Source organism: Oncorhynchus mykiss, chromosome 11, assembly GCF_057628025.1.
Source record: "Oncorhynchus mykiss isolate SJ-2025 chromosome 11, ASM5762802v1, whole genome shotgun sequence".
Lineage (NCBI taxonomy): Eukaryota > Metazoa > Chordata > Actinopteri > Salmoniformes > Salmonidae > Oncorhynchus > Oncorhynchus mykiss.
This window is the reverse complement of record NC_143032.1, coordinates 5,331,554-5,347,500: the sequence shown is the minus strand read 5'-3', so window position 1 is coordinate 5,347,500 and position 15,947 is coordinate 5,331,554. Positions and strand designations below refer to the sequence as shown.

At 37.6% G+C, this 15,947-nt stretch overlaps 1 protein-coding gene across 1 annotated transcript in view; it reads right to left on the bottom strand.

Moving 5' to 3' along the window:
- Positions 1-13,203, bottom strand: part of LOC110536532 (nuclear receptor coactivator 2) — a 216,400-nt gene extending 203,197 nt beyond the window's left edge. The window contains exon 1 of the mRNA XM_090189179.1: positions 12,658-13,203. The gene's annotated coding sequence lies outside the window, so the exon portion shown is untranslated. The remainder of the gene's footprint in view (positions 1-12,657) is intronic.
- Between the last annotated feature and the right edge of the window lie 2,744 nt (positions 13,204-15,947).

The following is a 15,947-nucleotide window of genomic DNA, read 5'->3' as shown; positions in this document are numbered from 1 at the left end:
GAGAACTAGAGCATGAGACATCCACCCCCCCCCAAAAAAAAATCTCACGAAAACATCTGTAGCAGTTTGGCCTAAAAAAAAAATTAAAACTATTATGACTCTCGCGAATACAACGGCGTTCTCCGTTTTGCTCTACGACCCCTAAAACAAGCTTCACAGGCCTCGTGTCTGAAGTCGGTACAGCCATCTTCTGTCAACCTCTGCGTGTCGTGTCTGAACAGTTTGGACACCAATATGACCTCATCAAGCCCCACAAGGTCCCCGGTGACAGTTTTAAAAAATACATATAATGGAAGTATATATAGAGATAATTTAGGCACTAAAATAAATAAATAAATAAAACAAATCTCTACATCCTGATCTTTCTTCTATTACTCAGATATAGGATAGTCGCTTCAGAAAAAGCTTCATTTAGATATTTTTTTTTTTACTATTTGTTGTTCCATGTAGTAAATCTGTTCGTTCAATGAGTTTCCAAATTTGTTATGTACTTGCTTCTTTCTTTTCACTCTGTCATTTAAGTTAGTATTGTGGAGAAACTACAATGTTGTTGATCCATCCTCAGTTGTCTCCTATCACAGACATTAAACTCTGGAACCGTTTTAAAGTTCTCATTGGCCTCATGGTGAAAATCCCAGAGTGGTTTCCTTCCTCTCCGGCAACTGAGTTAGGAAGGACGCCTGTATCTTTGTAGTGACTGGGTGTATTGAGACACCATTCCAAAGTGTAATTTATAACTTCACCATGCTCAAAGGGATATTAAATGTCTGTTTGATTAGATTTTTCTCCATCTACCAATAGGTGCCCTTCTTTGCAAGGCAATGGAAAACCTCCCTGGTCTTTGTGGTTGAATCTGTGTATGAAATTCACCGATCGACTGAGGGACCTTACAGATATGTTCATTAAAATCAATACTAAGGATTCATATGAGGCTGGTGTCTCATATAAAACATGGAAAGTAGGCCGACTCAGCAGCCAACAAAAAAAAACATCAATAAAATGAAATTGCACAACTCCATGAAAAGGGGAGGTGTGCCCGGTACCATGTAAAATCAGCCCTTGATGTAAAACAGGTTCAGCGAGACATGAGAACATCCACCACTGTCACTATACACGTTATAACAACACCGGGGTAGATTGTAAAAATCGGTCTTTCGAAAACCCGCTTCATCCTCCTAAAATGTACATAGTACTATTGACTCCCTTGTACCCATTTCAGAGAGAAGATGTGGTAATGTTACCTGTAAGAAAAAATAATATAAATATATATATAGCAAAGTTTATACGACCCTCTATTAAACAGACCTAGTATTGGACCACTTACCTTGCAGGTCAGCCCCTTTTTATTCAAATCAGTGAGTAACTGGCAAATTGGAAGGTGTGGTGGAGAGGGGGAGGGGTCATGAAATGAACAGGGGGGTGTTTGCATTTCAAATTAGAGAGGTGTTAATGAATTTACCTGGAGGGGGAGGGGGGAGAGCAGAGAACCATTCACACAGACTCTGTTACCTGTATTTTGGTTACAGGGTCTGGGAAGATGCAGGAATCATGACTAGGTGGATTTTAATTAGCCATGTTTTTTTTTTGTTTTTTTTATACCCATACCTAGCCCAGTAATGGACTAGAGGAGCCTAACCCTTTCTAGGCCAAGGACCTTACATGTTCTGTTTAAAGGTGAATTGTCTCTGGAAGCCAAAAACAGACAAATACTCCATCTAAAACGTGACACGGTTCTAGAAACATCCTTCATATCAAAACAATTTCACAAATGCAAAACATACACTTACTGCTCTGTGTTTTACCGTGTTTTTAAAAGGACTGCAGGCGACAGTATTTTTCAGTGACAAAAGTATTGGTGGGTGTAGGCCGTCATTGTAAATCAGATGACGGCCTACCCCGGCCAAAACCGGACGACGCTGGGCCAATTGTGCGCCGCCCTATGGGACTCCCAATCACGGCCGGTTGTGATACAGCCTGAAATTGAACCAGGGCCTCTAGTGACGCCTCTAGCAATGAGATGCAGTGCCTCAGACCGCTGCGCCTCTCGAGAGCCCTGTGTGTAAAACGAAAGATGGACGCCACCAATACTTTGCCACTGAAAAAATACTGTCGGCTGCAGTCCTTTTTAAAAACACTGTAAAACACCGTTAACTGACTTGCCTAGTTAAATAAAAACAAGCGCTGAAAACATGGAGAAATGGCCATGTGGGAACCCTATCCCCCCCAAAAAAATGTGTTTAGTAATTTAACCTTTGTTAAAAAATAATAATTGCTGATATGAAAGATATGCAGTGAAACCGGGTAAAACATTTCATTTTTTTAGCACTGGTGTAGCCAAGCCAACGGAGACAAAGCCATAACATATCCTGTGTGTTGTGATAAATGGTGTTGTGTTCTCTATAACCTGTTAATTCATATACCTTGACACCGTGATATGTAGACCTAAAGGGTCGAGACAATAAGAATGACACAGTGGCAGAATAAATTCAACCACACCTTTGTTTCATCACAAAACCGGAGAGCGACCTCTGTGCAGGGAATTCCTCAAAACATATTGAATGTAGCAAACAGTTACATGACCTACAGCAAGTAAATGTTTCCCACAATTTCGGACGGCTAAACAACTACTGATTTAGAACCAAGGAGTGGTGAAGTCACAAAGAAAACAAGCGCTGCCTCCACTATTTCAACATCTAATCACCTAGGCACTAGGGATGCACGATATATAGATGAACATAACGGAATCGGACGATATTAGCTAAAAATGACATCATCGGTATCGGCCCGATGTCTAGTTTAACTCTGATGTTAAAAACCGATGTCAACGCTACTGTGAATACCTATATAATATATATAACCTACATAATATATATAATATATAATACCTATATAATATATATAATACCTACATAATATATATAATATATAATACCTATATAATATATATAACCTACATAATATATATAATATATATAACCTACATAATATATATAATATATAATACCTACATAATATATAATACCTACATAATATATATAATATATAATACCTATATAATATATAATACCTACATAATATATATAATACCTATATAATATATATAATATATAATACCTATATAATATATAATACCTATATAATATATATAATACCTATATAATATATATAATATATAATACCTATATAATATATAATACCTACATAATATATATAATATATAATACCTATATAATATATAATACCTACATAATATATATAATACCTATATAATATATATAATATATAATACCTATATAATATATAATACCTATATAATATATATAATACCTATATAATATATATAATATATAATACCTATATAATATATATAATATATAATACCTATATAATATATATAATATATAATACCTATATAATATATATAATATATAATACCTATATAATATATATAATATATAATACCTATATAATATATAATACCTATATAATATATAATACCTATATAATATATAATACCTATATAATATATATAATATATAATACCTACATAATATATATAATATATAATACCTATATAATATATAATACCTATATAATATATATAATATATAATACCTATATAATATATAATACCTATATAATATATATAATATATAATACCTATATAATATATATAATATATAATACCTATATAATATATATAATATATAATACCTATATAATATATAATACCTATATAATATATAATACCTATATAATATATATAATATATAATACCTACATAATATATATAATATATAATACCTATATAATATATAATACCTATATAATATATAATACCTATATAATATATATAATATATAATACCTATATAATATATATAATATATAATACCTATATAATATATATAATATATAATACCTATATAATATATAATACCTATATAATATATAATACCTATATAATATATATAATATATAATACCTACATAATATATATAATATATAATACCTATATAATATATAATACCTATATAATATATATAATATATAATACCTATATAATATATAAAACCTATATAATATATATAATATATAATACCTATATAATATATATAATATATAATACCTATATAATATATATAATATATAATACCTATATAATATATAATACCTATATAATATATAATACCTATATAATATATATAATATATAATACCTACATAATATATATAATATATAATACCTATATAATATATAATACCTATATAATATATATAATATATAATACCTATATAATATATAATACCTATATAATATATATAATATATAATACCTACATAATATATATAATATATAATACCTATATAATATATAATACCTATATAATATATATAATATATAATACCTATATAATATATAATACCTATATAATATATATAATATATAATACCTATATAATATATATAATATATAATACCTATATAATATATAATACCTATATAATATATATAATATATAATACCTATATAATATATAATACCTATATAATATATATAATATATAATACCTACATAATATATAATACCTATATAATATATAATACCTATATAATATATATAATATATAATACCTATATAATATATATAATATATAATACCTACATAATATATATAATATATAATACCTACATAATATATAATACCTATATAATATATATAATATATAATACCTATATAATATATAATACCTACATAATATATATAATATATAATACCTATATAATATATAATACCTATATAATATATATAATACCTATATAATATATATAATATATAATACCTATATAATATATATAATATATAATACCTACATAATATATATAATATATAATACCTATATAATATATATAATACCTATATAATATATATAATATATAATACCTACATAATATATAATACCTATATAATATATAATATCTATATAATATATATAATATATAATACCTATATAATATATATAATATATAATACCTATATAATATATATAATATATAATACCTACATAATATATAATACCTATATAATATATATAATATATAATACCTATATAATATATATAATATATAATACCTACATAATATATATAATATATAATACCTATATAATATATATAATACCTATATAATATATATAATATATAATACCTACATAATATATAATACCTATATAATATATAATATCTATATAATATATATAATATATAATACCTATATAATATATATAATATATAATACCTATATAATATATAATACCTATATAATATATATAATATATAATACCTATATAATATATAATACCTATATAATATATATAATATATAATACCTATATAATATATAATACCTATATAATATATAATACCTATATAATATATAATACCTACATAATATATAATACCTATATAATATATAATACCTATATAATATATAATACCTATATAATATATAATACCTATATAATATATAATACCTATATAATATATATAATATATAATACCTATATAATATATAATACCTATATAATATATAATACCTATATAATATATATAATATAATAATATAATCATAATAACGTGACACCATGTAATATTTGGCGCTACACGTGCAACACAGCATTCCTAACCTGGCCCACAATGTCTGCTGTGTGGATCGAGCAGTCAACAAGTCGAGCAGTCATTTTTAAAAGAGTACTAAAATTTCAGCGAGACAACTCAAAAGAAGAAATCCACTAACGCCAAGATAATGGCCTTAGTTATCTGTGTTTTCTTTAATATTTTGGTTAGTCCAGGGTGTGACATGGGTGATTTTATTGTGTGTCGTCTTGTCTAGGGGTTTATTAGATTCATGGGGTTGTGTTCAGTGTAGTTGTCTAGGTAAGTCTATGGTTGCCTAGAGTGGTTCTCAATCAGAGGCAGGTGTTTATCGTTGTCTCTGACTGGGAACCATATTTAGGCAGCCATATTCTTTGAGTATTTGGTGGGTGGTTGGCTCCTGTGTCAGTGCCACACGGGACTGTTTTCGGGTTTTCACGTATATTGTTTTGTATTCTGTTCATGTATAGTTTCTCTGATTTAAAGAACCATGAACTTTAACCACACCGCATATTGGTCCTCCGATCCTCCTCGCCTCTCCTCTTCGGACGAGGAGGACGGAATCCCTTACAGTCGTGGATGTTGGTTTTCGCCAATTGGTCGAGCATCGGTACACACTAGCAAGTAGGCGTTATTTTTCAGATGTTGCCCTACCGGAGTTACACAGTGATAGCATCACTGCTAATAGCTTCATGACTGACATTTGGACCAGCGATATCAGCCACGTGAGCATGCGGAGTCTGACAGCACAGTGGGTCAACAAGTATCTCGTACTGAGGAAAGCCGTATTTCATGCTCATGAACGTGCTGGTTGTCATACCGCTGCTGCCATTTCAATGGCATTTTGAGAACATGTTGGGAACATGAAAACACCTAGCTAGCTCCATTCAAAACAACTGACTGGTGAAATAAGCAGATGGACTGTGTCTGCAGCAGACTGTCATGGCATTGAAAAGCCTGATCAACAAAACCGCCAACACTGTGAACAAGCGATTCATTGACATTCTCTTTACAGTGTCGCCACCATGCTGGATGCTAGGTACAAGGACTGCTACTTCTATAACAGGCATTCTCTCTTTACAGTGTCGCCACCATGCTCAATGCTATGTACAAGGACCACTACTTCTATAACAGGCATTCTCTCTGAGCCTCTTTACTGTGTCTCCACCATGCTCGATGCTATGTACAAGGACCGCTACTTCTTTAACAGGCATTCTCTCTGAGCCTCTTTACTGTGTCGCCACCATGCTCCATGCTAGGTACAAGGACCGCTACTTCTTTAACAGGCATTCTCTCTGAGCCTCTTTACAGTGTCGCCACCATGCTGGATGCTAGGTACAAGGACCACTACTTCTATAACAGGCATTCTCTCTGAGCCTCTTTACTGTGTCTCCACCATGCTCGATGCTAGGTACAAGGACCACTACTTCTATAACAGGCATTCTCTCTGAGCCTCTTTACTGTGTCGCCACCATGCTCCATGCTAGGTACAAGGACCGCTACTTCTTTAACAGGCATTCTCTCTGAGCCTCTTTACAGTGTCACCACCATGCTGGATGCTAGGTACAAGGACCACTACTTCTATAACAGGCATTCTCTCTGAGCCTCTTTACTGTGTCTCCACCATGCTCGATGCTAGGTACAAGGACCACTACTTCTATAACAGGCATTCTCTCTGAGCCTCTTTACTGTGTCGCCACCATGCTGGATGCTAGGTACAAGGACCACTACTTCTATAACAGGCATTCTCTCTGAGCCTCTTTACTGTGTCGCCACCATGCTGGATGCTAGGTACAAGGACCACTACTTCTATAACAGGCATTCTCTCTGAGCCTCTTTACAGTGTCGCCACCATGCTTGATGCTAGGTACAAGGACCGCTACTTCTTTAACAGGCATTCTCTATGAGCCTCTTTACAGTGTCTCCACCATGCTGGATGCTAGGTACAAGGACCACTACTTCTATAACAGGCATTCTCTCTGAGCCTCTTTACTGTGTCTCCACCATGCTTGATGCTAGGTACAAGGACCACTACTTCTATAACAGGCATTCTCTCTGAGCCTCTTTACTGTGTCTCCACCATGCTCGATGCTAGGTACAAGGACCGCTACTTCTTTAACAGGCATTCTCTCTTTACTGTGTCTCCACCATGCTGGATGCTAGGTACAAGGACCACTACTTCTTTAACAGGCATTCTCTCTTTACTGTGTCTCCACCATGCTGGATGCTAGGTACAAGGACCACTACTTCTATAACAGGCATTCTCTCTTTACTGTGTCGCCACCATGCTCGGTGCTAGGTACAAGGACCACTACTTCTATAACAGGCATTCTCTCTTTACTGTGTCGCCACCATGCTCGATGCTAGGTACAAGGACCACTACTTCTTTAACAGGCATTCTCTCTGAGCCTCTTTACTGTGTCTCCACCATGCTCGATGCTAGGTACAAGGACCGATACTTCTATAACAGGCATTCTCTCTGAGCCTCTTTACTGTGTCTCCACCATGCTCGATGCTAGGTACAAGGACCACTACTTCTATAACAGGCATTCTCTCTGAGCCTCTTTACTGTGTCACCACCATGCTCAATGCTAGGTACAAGGACTGCTACTTCTTTAACAGGCATTCTCTCTTTACTGTGTCTCCACAATGCTCGATGCTAGGTACAAGGACCACTACTTCTATAACAGGCATTCTCTCTGAGCCTCTTTACTGTGTCACCACCATGCTCAATGCTAGGTACAAGGACCACTACTTCTATAACAGGCATTCTCTCTGAGCCTCTTTACTGTGTCTCCACCATGCTCGATGCTAGGTACAAGGACCGATACTTATTTAACAGGCATTCTCTCTGAGCCTCTTTACTGTGTCGCCACCATGCTCGATGCTATGTACAAGGACCACTACTTCTATAACAGGCATTCTATCTGAGCCTCTTTACTGTGTCTCCACCATGCTCGATGCTAGGTACAAGGACCACTACTTCTATAACAGGCATTCTCTCTGAGCCTCTTTACTGTGTCTCCACCATGCTCGATGCTAGGTACAAGGACCGATACTTCTATAACAGGCATTCTCTCTTTACTGTGTCTCCACCATGCTCGATGCTAGGTACAAGGACCGATACTTCTATAACAGGCATTCTCTCTGAGCCTCTTTACTGTGTCTCCACCATGCTCGATGCTAGGTACAAGGACCGATACTTCTATAACAGGCATTCTCTCTGAGCCTCTTTACTGTGTCTCCACCATGCTCGATGCTAGGTACAAGGACAGATACTTCTATAACAGGCATTCTCTCTGAGCCTCTTTACTGTGTCACCACCATGCTCAATGCTAGGTACAAGGACCACTACTTCTATAACAGGCATTCTCTCTTTACTGTGTCTCCACCATGCTCGATGCTATGTACAAGGACCACTACTTCTTTAACAGGCATTCTCTCTGAGCCTCTTTACTGTGTCTCCACCATGCTCGATGCTAGGTACAAGGACCACTACTTCTATAACAGGCATTCTCTCTTTACTGTGTCTCCACCATGCTCGATGCTATGTACAAGGACCACTACTTCTATAACAGGCATTCTCTCTGAGCCTCTTTACTGTGTCGCCACCATGCTCCATGCTAGGTACAAGGACCACTACTTCTATAACAGGCATTCTCTCTGAGCCTCTTTACTGTGTCGCCACCATGCTCGATGCTATGTACAAGGACCACTACTTCTATAACAGGCATTCTCTCTGAGCCTCTTTACTGTGTCTCCACCATGCTCGATGCTATGTACAAGGACCACTACTTCTATAACAGGCATTCTCTCTGAGCCTCTTTACTGTGTCGCCACCATGCTCGATGCTATGTACAAGGACCACTACTTCTATAACAGGCATTCTCTCTGAGCCTCTTTACTGTGTCTCCACCATGCCCGATGCTAGGTACAAGGACCACTACTTCTATAACAGGCATTCTCTCTGAGCCTCTTTACTGTGTCTCCACCATGCTCGATGCTAGGTACAAGGACCACTACTTCTATAACAGGCATTCTCTCTTTACTGTGTCTCCACCATGCTGGATGCTAGGTACAAGGACCACTACTTCTATAACAGGCATTCTCTCTTTACTGTGTCTCCACCATGCTGGATGCTAGGTACAAGGACCACTACTTCTATAACAGGCATTCTCTCTGAGCCTCTTTACTGTGTCGCCACCATGCTCGATGCTATGTACAAGGACCACTACTTCTATAACAGGCATTCTCTCTGAGCCTCTTTACTGTGTCTCCACCATGCCCGATGCTAGGTACAAGGACCACTACTTCTATAACAGGCATTCTCTCTGAGCCTCTTTACTGTGTCTCCACCATGCTCGATGCTAGGTACAAGGACCACTACTTCTATAACAGGCATTCTCTCTTTACTGTGTCTCCACCATGCTGGATGCTAGGTACAAGGACCACTACTTCTATAACAGGCATTCTCTCTTTACTGTGTCTCCACCATGCTCGATGCTAGGTACAAGGACCACTACTTCTATAACAGGCATTCTCTCTGAGCCTCTTTACTGTGTCTCCACCATGCTCAATGCTAGGTACAAGGACCGCTACTTCTATAACAGGCATTCTCTCTTTACTGTGTCGCCACCATGCTCGGTGAGAGTGGAAGACTCCTCTCGTCTTAAACATGTAGTGCATCTTCCCATTACAAGGAAGAATATTGAATACACTTCATTTGAACGTACTTTACCTGTTGTCCACTGTTTGTTTTTGTTGGTCCTTATGTAGGACATCATCTGAGACGAAATGTCCACAGAATAGTGTTATTAAGACCAGCTTTCAGTATGCTGGCCTGTATATCGGTTAAATACCGATGCAATTCACGCATGTCAACAACACTTAACCGACGCACAGACCTAAAGTCAGTGGTGTGAGGTACTTAAGTAAAAACCCTTTAAAGTACTACTGAAGTAAAAAGCCTTTGAAGTACTACTGAAGTAGGTTTTTTGGTAGTATTTGTACTTTCAGTCACTATTTACTTTTACTCCACTACGTTCCTAAAAAAAAAAAAATTAAGTACTTGATACATCTTGAATGCTTAGCAGGACAGGAAAATGGTCCAGTTCACGCACTTTTCAAGAGAACATCCCTGGTCATCCCTACTGCCTCTGATCTGGAGAACTCACTAAACAGAGAACATCCCTGGTCATCTCTACTGCCTCTGATCTGGAGGACTCACTAAACAGAGAAAATCCCTGGTCATCCCTACTGCCTCTGATCTGGAGGACTCACTAAACAGAGAACATCCCTGGTCCTCCCTACTGCCTCTGATCTGGCGGACTCACTAAACAGAGAACATCCCTGGTCATCTCTACTGCCTCTGATCTGGAGGACTCACTAAACAGAGAACATCCCTGGTCCTCCCTACTGCCTATAATCTGGAGGACTCACTAAACAGAGAACATCTCTACTGCCTCTGATCTGGAGGACTCACTAAACAGAGAACATCCCTACTGCCTCTGATCTGGAGGACTCACTAAACAGAGAACATCCCTGGTCATCCCTACTGCCTCTGATCTGGAGGACTCACTAAACAGAGAACATCCCTACTGCCTCTGATCTGGAGGACTCACTAAACAGAGAACATCCCTACTGCCTCTGATCTGGAGGACTCACTAAACAGAGAACATCCCTGGTCATCCCTACTGCCTCTGGTCTGGAGGACTCACTAAACACATGCTTCATATGTGAATTATGTCTGAGTGAGCACCTGGCTATCCATAAACTGTGTAAGAATTTGTTCTTAACTGCCTTGCCTATAAAGGCTAAATAAAAAAATTACAAAATGTTTCCACATTGTGCATCACATGAGATGGAAAATACAGTGTGACAGAGCCTGTCAAAACAGTTGAGTAAACAACACTTTACTGTGTATATTTGTTCTCATCCCGGCAAAAGCACCAACAGAACTGGTCAAGTCAAATATCCTCTTCTTCAACAATCTACTGGTAGAGACGATTTTACAGCGAGCACCTTTAGGACTGGTACCATGGCTAATCAGTCTGATATTTAATAAGCAAGGCACATTTTTGGTTAACATTTTGTGTGTGTATAACAAAAAGGAGGGGGGGGGGGGTATTTACTGCCCCCCCCCCCCCCCCCCCCCCCCCCCCCCCCCCGAGAGAGAAAAGACAAGCAATTTGTTACATTCCTTCAAAACGAAACAGTCTGTGGAGGGGGGGGGGATATTTCACAAAATGTATCACTAGACTGACTTGGTGAGAGTCCAGAGGAACTCAGCATCAGTGTTTCTCTGGAGGTCTGTCAGTTGCACACCGCTGTTGGGGGAAACGGGACACCGCTGTTGTAACGTTGCAGCTTTGCCACCGAGCGACATTGCATCAAAGCAACCAAATACCGTGCAGAAAGAAAGCTGACTTCAAAGTCACTGATATAAGGGAGAATTACGTCAAAACCAATTAGTTACTACCATTGTCATTTATATAGTTAGGTAAGTGTGATTCAGGATGAACAACAAAACAAACAGTTAACTAGCCACGGAGAGGGTGTCTGAAAACATTGTGTCCACTGGTGTAGATAGATAAATGGTTTCTAGTCTTGGAAGATCAGCGCGATTGAAATCGGTGAACTTCAGTCTCTGAACAACAAGCACAGTCAGAAATACTACATATTCCCCGGTGCACAATGCATGTGTTACACATGCAACAAACAAACCAAAAAAAAACACTGTATATCTGCCAAGGCCCTTAAAACGACTGGTGAAAATGGGCCAAGAATTGCAAGGGAACAACTTAGGAAGTCAGTAAAGTGTGAAGGTATAAGATGTCTATGTAGCTGGCAGTGTGGTCGGCAGCCTCGCATAGCAGGCTAACCAAGCTAATCAATACTGCATCACACAACCGAGATTGAATCACTCACGAAATGTGGGCACGAAATTCACACCAGAAAAAACACACACGCACACAGCAAAAACAACCAAAGCCCACAGGTGTACTTACGACTTGTAACTTTCCGTCTCTTGTGTTGTGTTAAATGCCGTGTGTTAAACCCGGTCTGACCTTCCGTTGAGGGGAAACAGACATACTGCTAGCTGACTGTGCTGCCGCCATGTTCCTCCGACTGCTCTGTGCTGCTGGCTGGCTGCTTGTTTATCTCGCTAACAAGCCTCCCCCCCACACACACTACCACTACCACTACCACTACCATACACACACTATCACACACACTCTACCATACACACACTCTACCATACACACACTACCACACACACACACACACACTACCATACACACACACACACTACCACTACCACTACCACTACCATACACACACTATCACACACACTCTACCATACACACACTCTACCATACACACACTACCACACACACACACACACACTACCATACACACACACACACTACCACTACCATACACACACACATACACACACACTCTACCATACACACACTACCACACACACTACCACACACACACACTACCACTACCACTACCACTACCACTACCATACACACACTATCACACACACACTACCACTACCATACACACACTACCACTACCATACACACACTACCACACACACTACCACACACACACACTACCACTACCACTACCACTACCATACACACACTATCACACACACACTACCACTACCATACACACACTACCACTACCATACACACACACTACCACACACATACACACACACTACCATACACACACTACCACACACTACCACACACACTACCATACACACACACTACCACACACACACACACACACACACTACCATACACACACTACCACTACAACCTGTCCAATGTATGATATAGCAAGGAGAAACAGCGTGAAGTTAGTTTCGTCAAGGGAGGATAGGATACAAATACGTAGTTCTTTGATAGGCTAACTTGACAGTAGCCATTGCCTAACATATTGCTGAACCTATAACCTGTTTATTAACAGTTACATTAACATGTAGACTAAACACAAATTGAGTTATTGGCCTAAAAGGTGCTTATTACACATTCGTTTATTCATCAGAATGTTTTTTCTATAAAAGTCATTCATAAATAGAACATTGAATGAAATTTTATATACAATGTACATTAATTTATTATTTATAATAAATAGTGATTGTACATAGTTTGATTAGTAACATGGAGTAAACATATCAGCAATGATCATTGCTGTAGATGAAGGTTAGGTCCCAAATTACACCCTATATTGCCTGTGTAGTTCACCACTTTTGACCAAAGCCCTATGGGAATGCAGTGCCATTTGGGATGGAGCAGAAGGGAAGAGCTGAACAAAGCAGAAAGAACCAAGAGAGAATTCTAGAACCTGACTCATGACATGGTCTCAGAGTGAGCTAACACACACACACACACACGCACGTTAACACACACACGCACATGCACACGCACGCTAACACACACACACGCACGCTAACGCACACACACACGCACGCTAACACATACGCACGCTAACACACACGCATGCTAACACACACACGCTAACACACATACACACGCACGCTAACACACACACACACACACGCTAACACACACGCACGCACGCTAACACGCACGCACGCTAACACACGCACGCACGCTAACACACGCACGCACGCTAACACACACGCACGCTAACACACGCACACACACACACGACAGCCCAGAGACATAAATTACTCTGAATGATACTTAATAATCAACACATATACTACTACAGTAGTCATAACATGAATAGGCAGATCAGGTGAGCAATAATTCAAGATTACGTCTATTTTTGTCATAGATACACAATACACATTAGTCACGGTCCAACAAAATGCTACGTGGATGTTCCCTCTCACTCATTTTTATTTATTTATTTGAAATGTAACATTTCTTTAACTAGGCAAGTCAGTTAAGAACAAATGGAATACAGCCTGGATTCGAACCTGTGACTGTAGTGACGCCTCTTGCACTGAGATGCAGGGCCTTTCGACTGCTGTGCCTCTATAAGAGCAATAACAACAATAATAGGTCATTAATTAAGTTGATCCCAAATCAAATTGACATTTATTTGTCAGGTGCAATACAATCGATGTATACTTTACTTACAAGCCCTAAGTAAGCCAAATGAAATACACAAGAATGGAGCTACATTCAGGGAGTACCAGATCAATATTTTACCTTTATTTAACTAGGCAAGTCAGTTAAGAACAAATTCTTATTTTCAATGACGGCCTAGGAACAGTGGGTTAACTGCCTGTTCAGGGGCAGAATGACAGATTTTAACCTTGTCAGCTCCGGGATTTGATTTTGCAACCTTTCGGTTACTAGTCCAATGCTCTAACCACTAGGCTACCTGCCACCTCTACACTCTAACCACTAGGCTACCTGCCTCCTCTACACTCTAACCACTAGGCTACCTGCCACCTCTACACTCTAACCACTAGGCTACCTGCAGAGGTACAAGGTACTGTATTTGAGGTAGATGTGTACCTGAAGGCAGGGTAAAGTGACTAGACATCAGGATAGATTATAATAAGGTATTACAGGTAGATATGTACCTGAAGGCAGGGTAAAGTGACTAGGCATCAGGATAGATAATAATAAGGTATTACAGGTAGATATGTACCTGAAGGTAGGGTAAAGTGACTAGACATCAGGATAGATTATAATAAGGTATTACAGGTAGATATGTACATGAAGGCAGGGTAAAGTGACTAGGCATCAGGATAGATTATAATAAGGTATTTGAGGTAGATGTGTACATGAAGGCAGGGTAAAGTGACTAGACATATCAGGATAGATTATAATAAGGTATTTGAGGTAGATGTGTACATGACGGCAGGGTAAAGTGACTAGACATATCAGGATAGATTATAATAAGGTATTTGAGGTAGATGTGTACATGACGGCAGGGTAAAGTGACTAGGCATCAATGAAACACAGTCAGTATCATACAGCAGACTAGGACTTGGACAGGAAACAGAAAAAACATTCTTCTTCCTTTCCTTCGATAGCAGGAGAATAACAACACCGGTCTGACAACATCTGATTTACGTGCGAGCGAGGGTATGAGGAAATCTGTCCAATCAGATTCCAGCTATACGCAAACTTGTATGTTGAAAACATTATATATCGTGTTGAATGTTATATTAAGTAATTGCTACATCTACTATGTAAGTAATACGTCTAATTAGCATAGGCTGGCCTATATTATATCATAATTTCCGTATGACATTTTACATATCGCCAAATAATGCATCCCAAAAATGGCA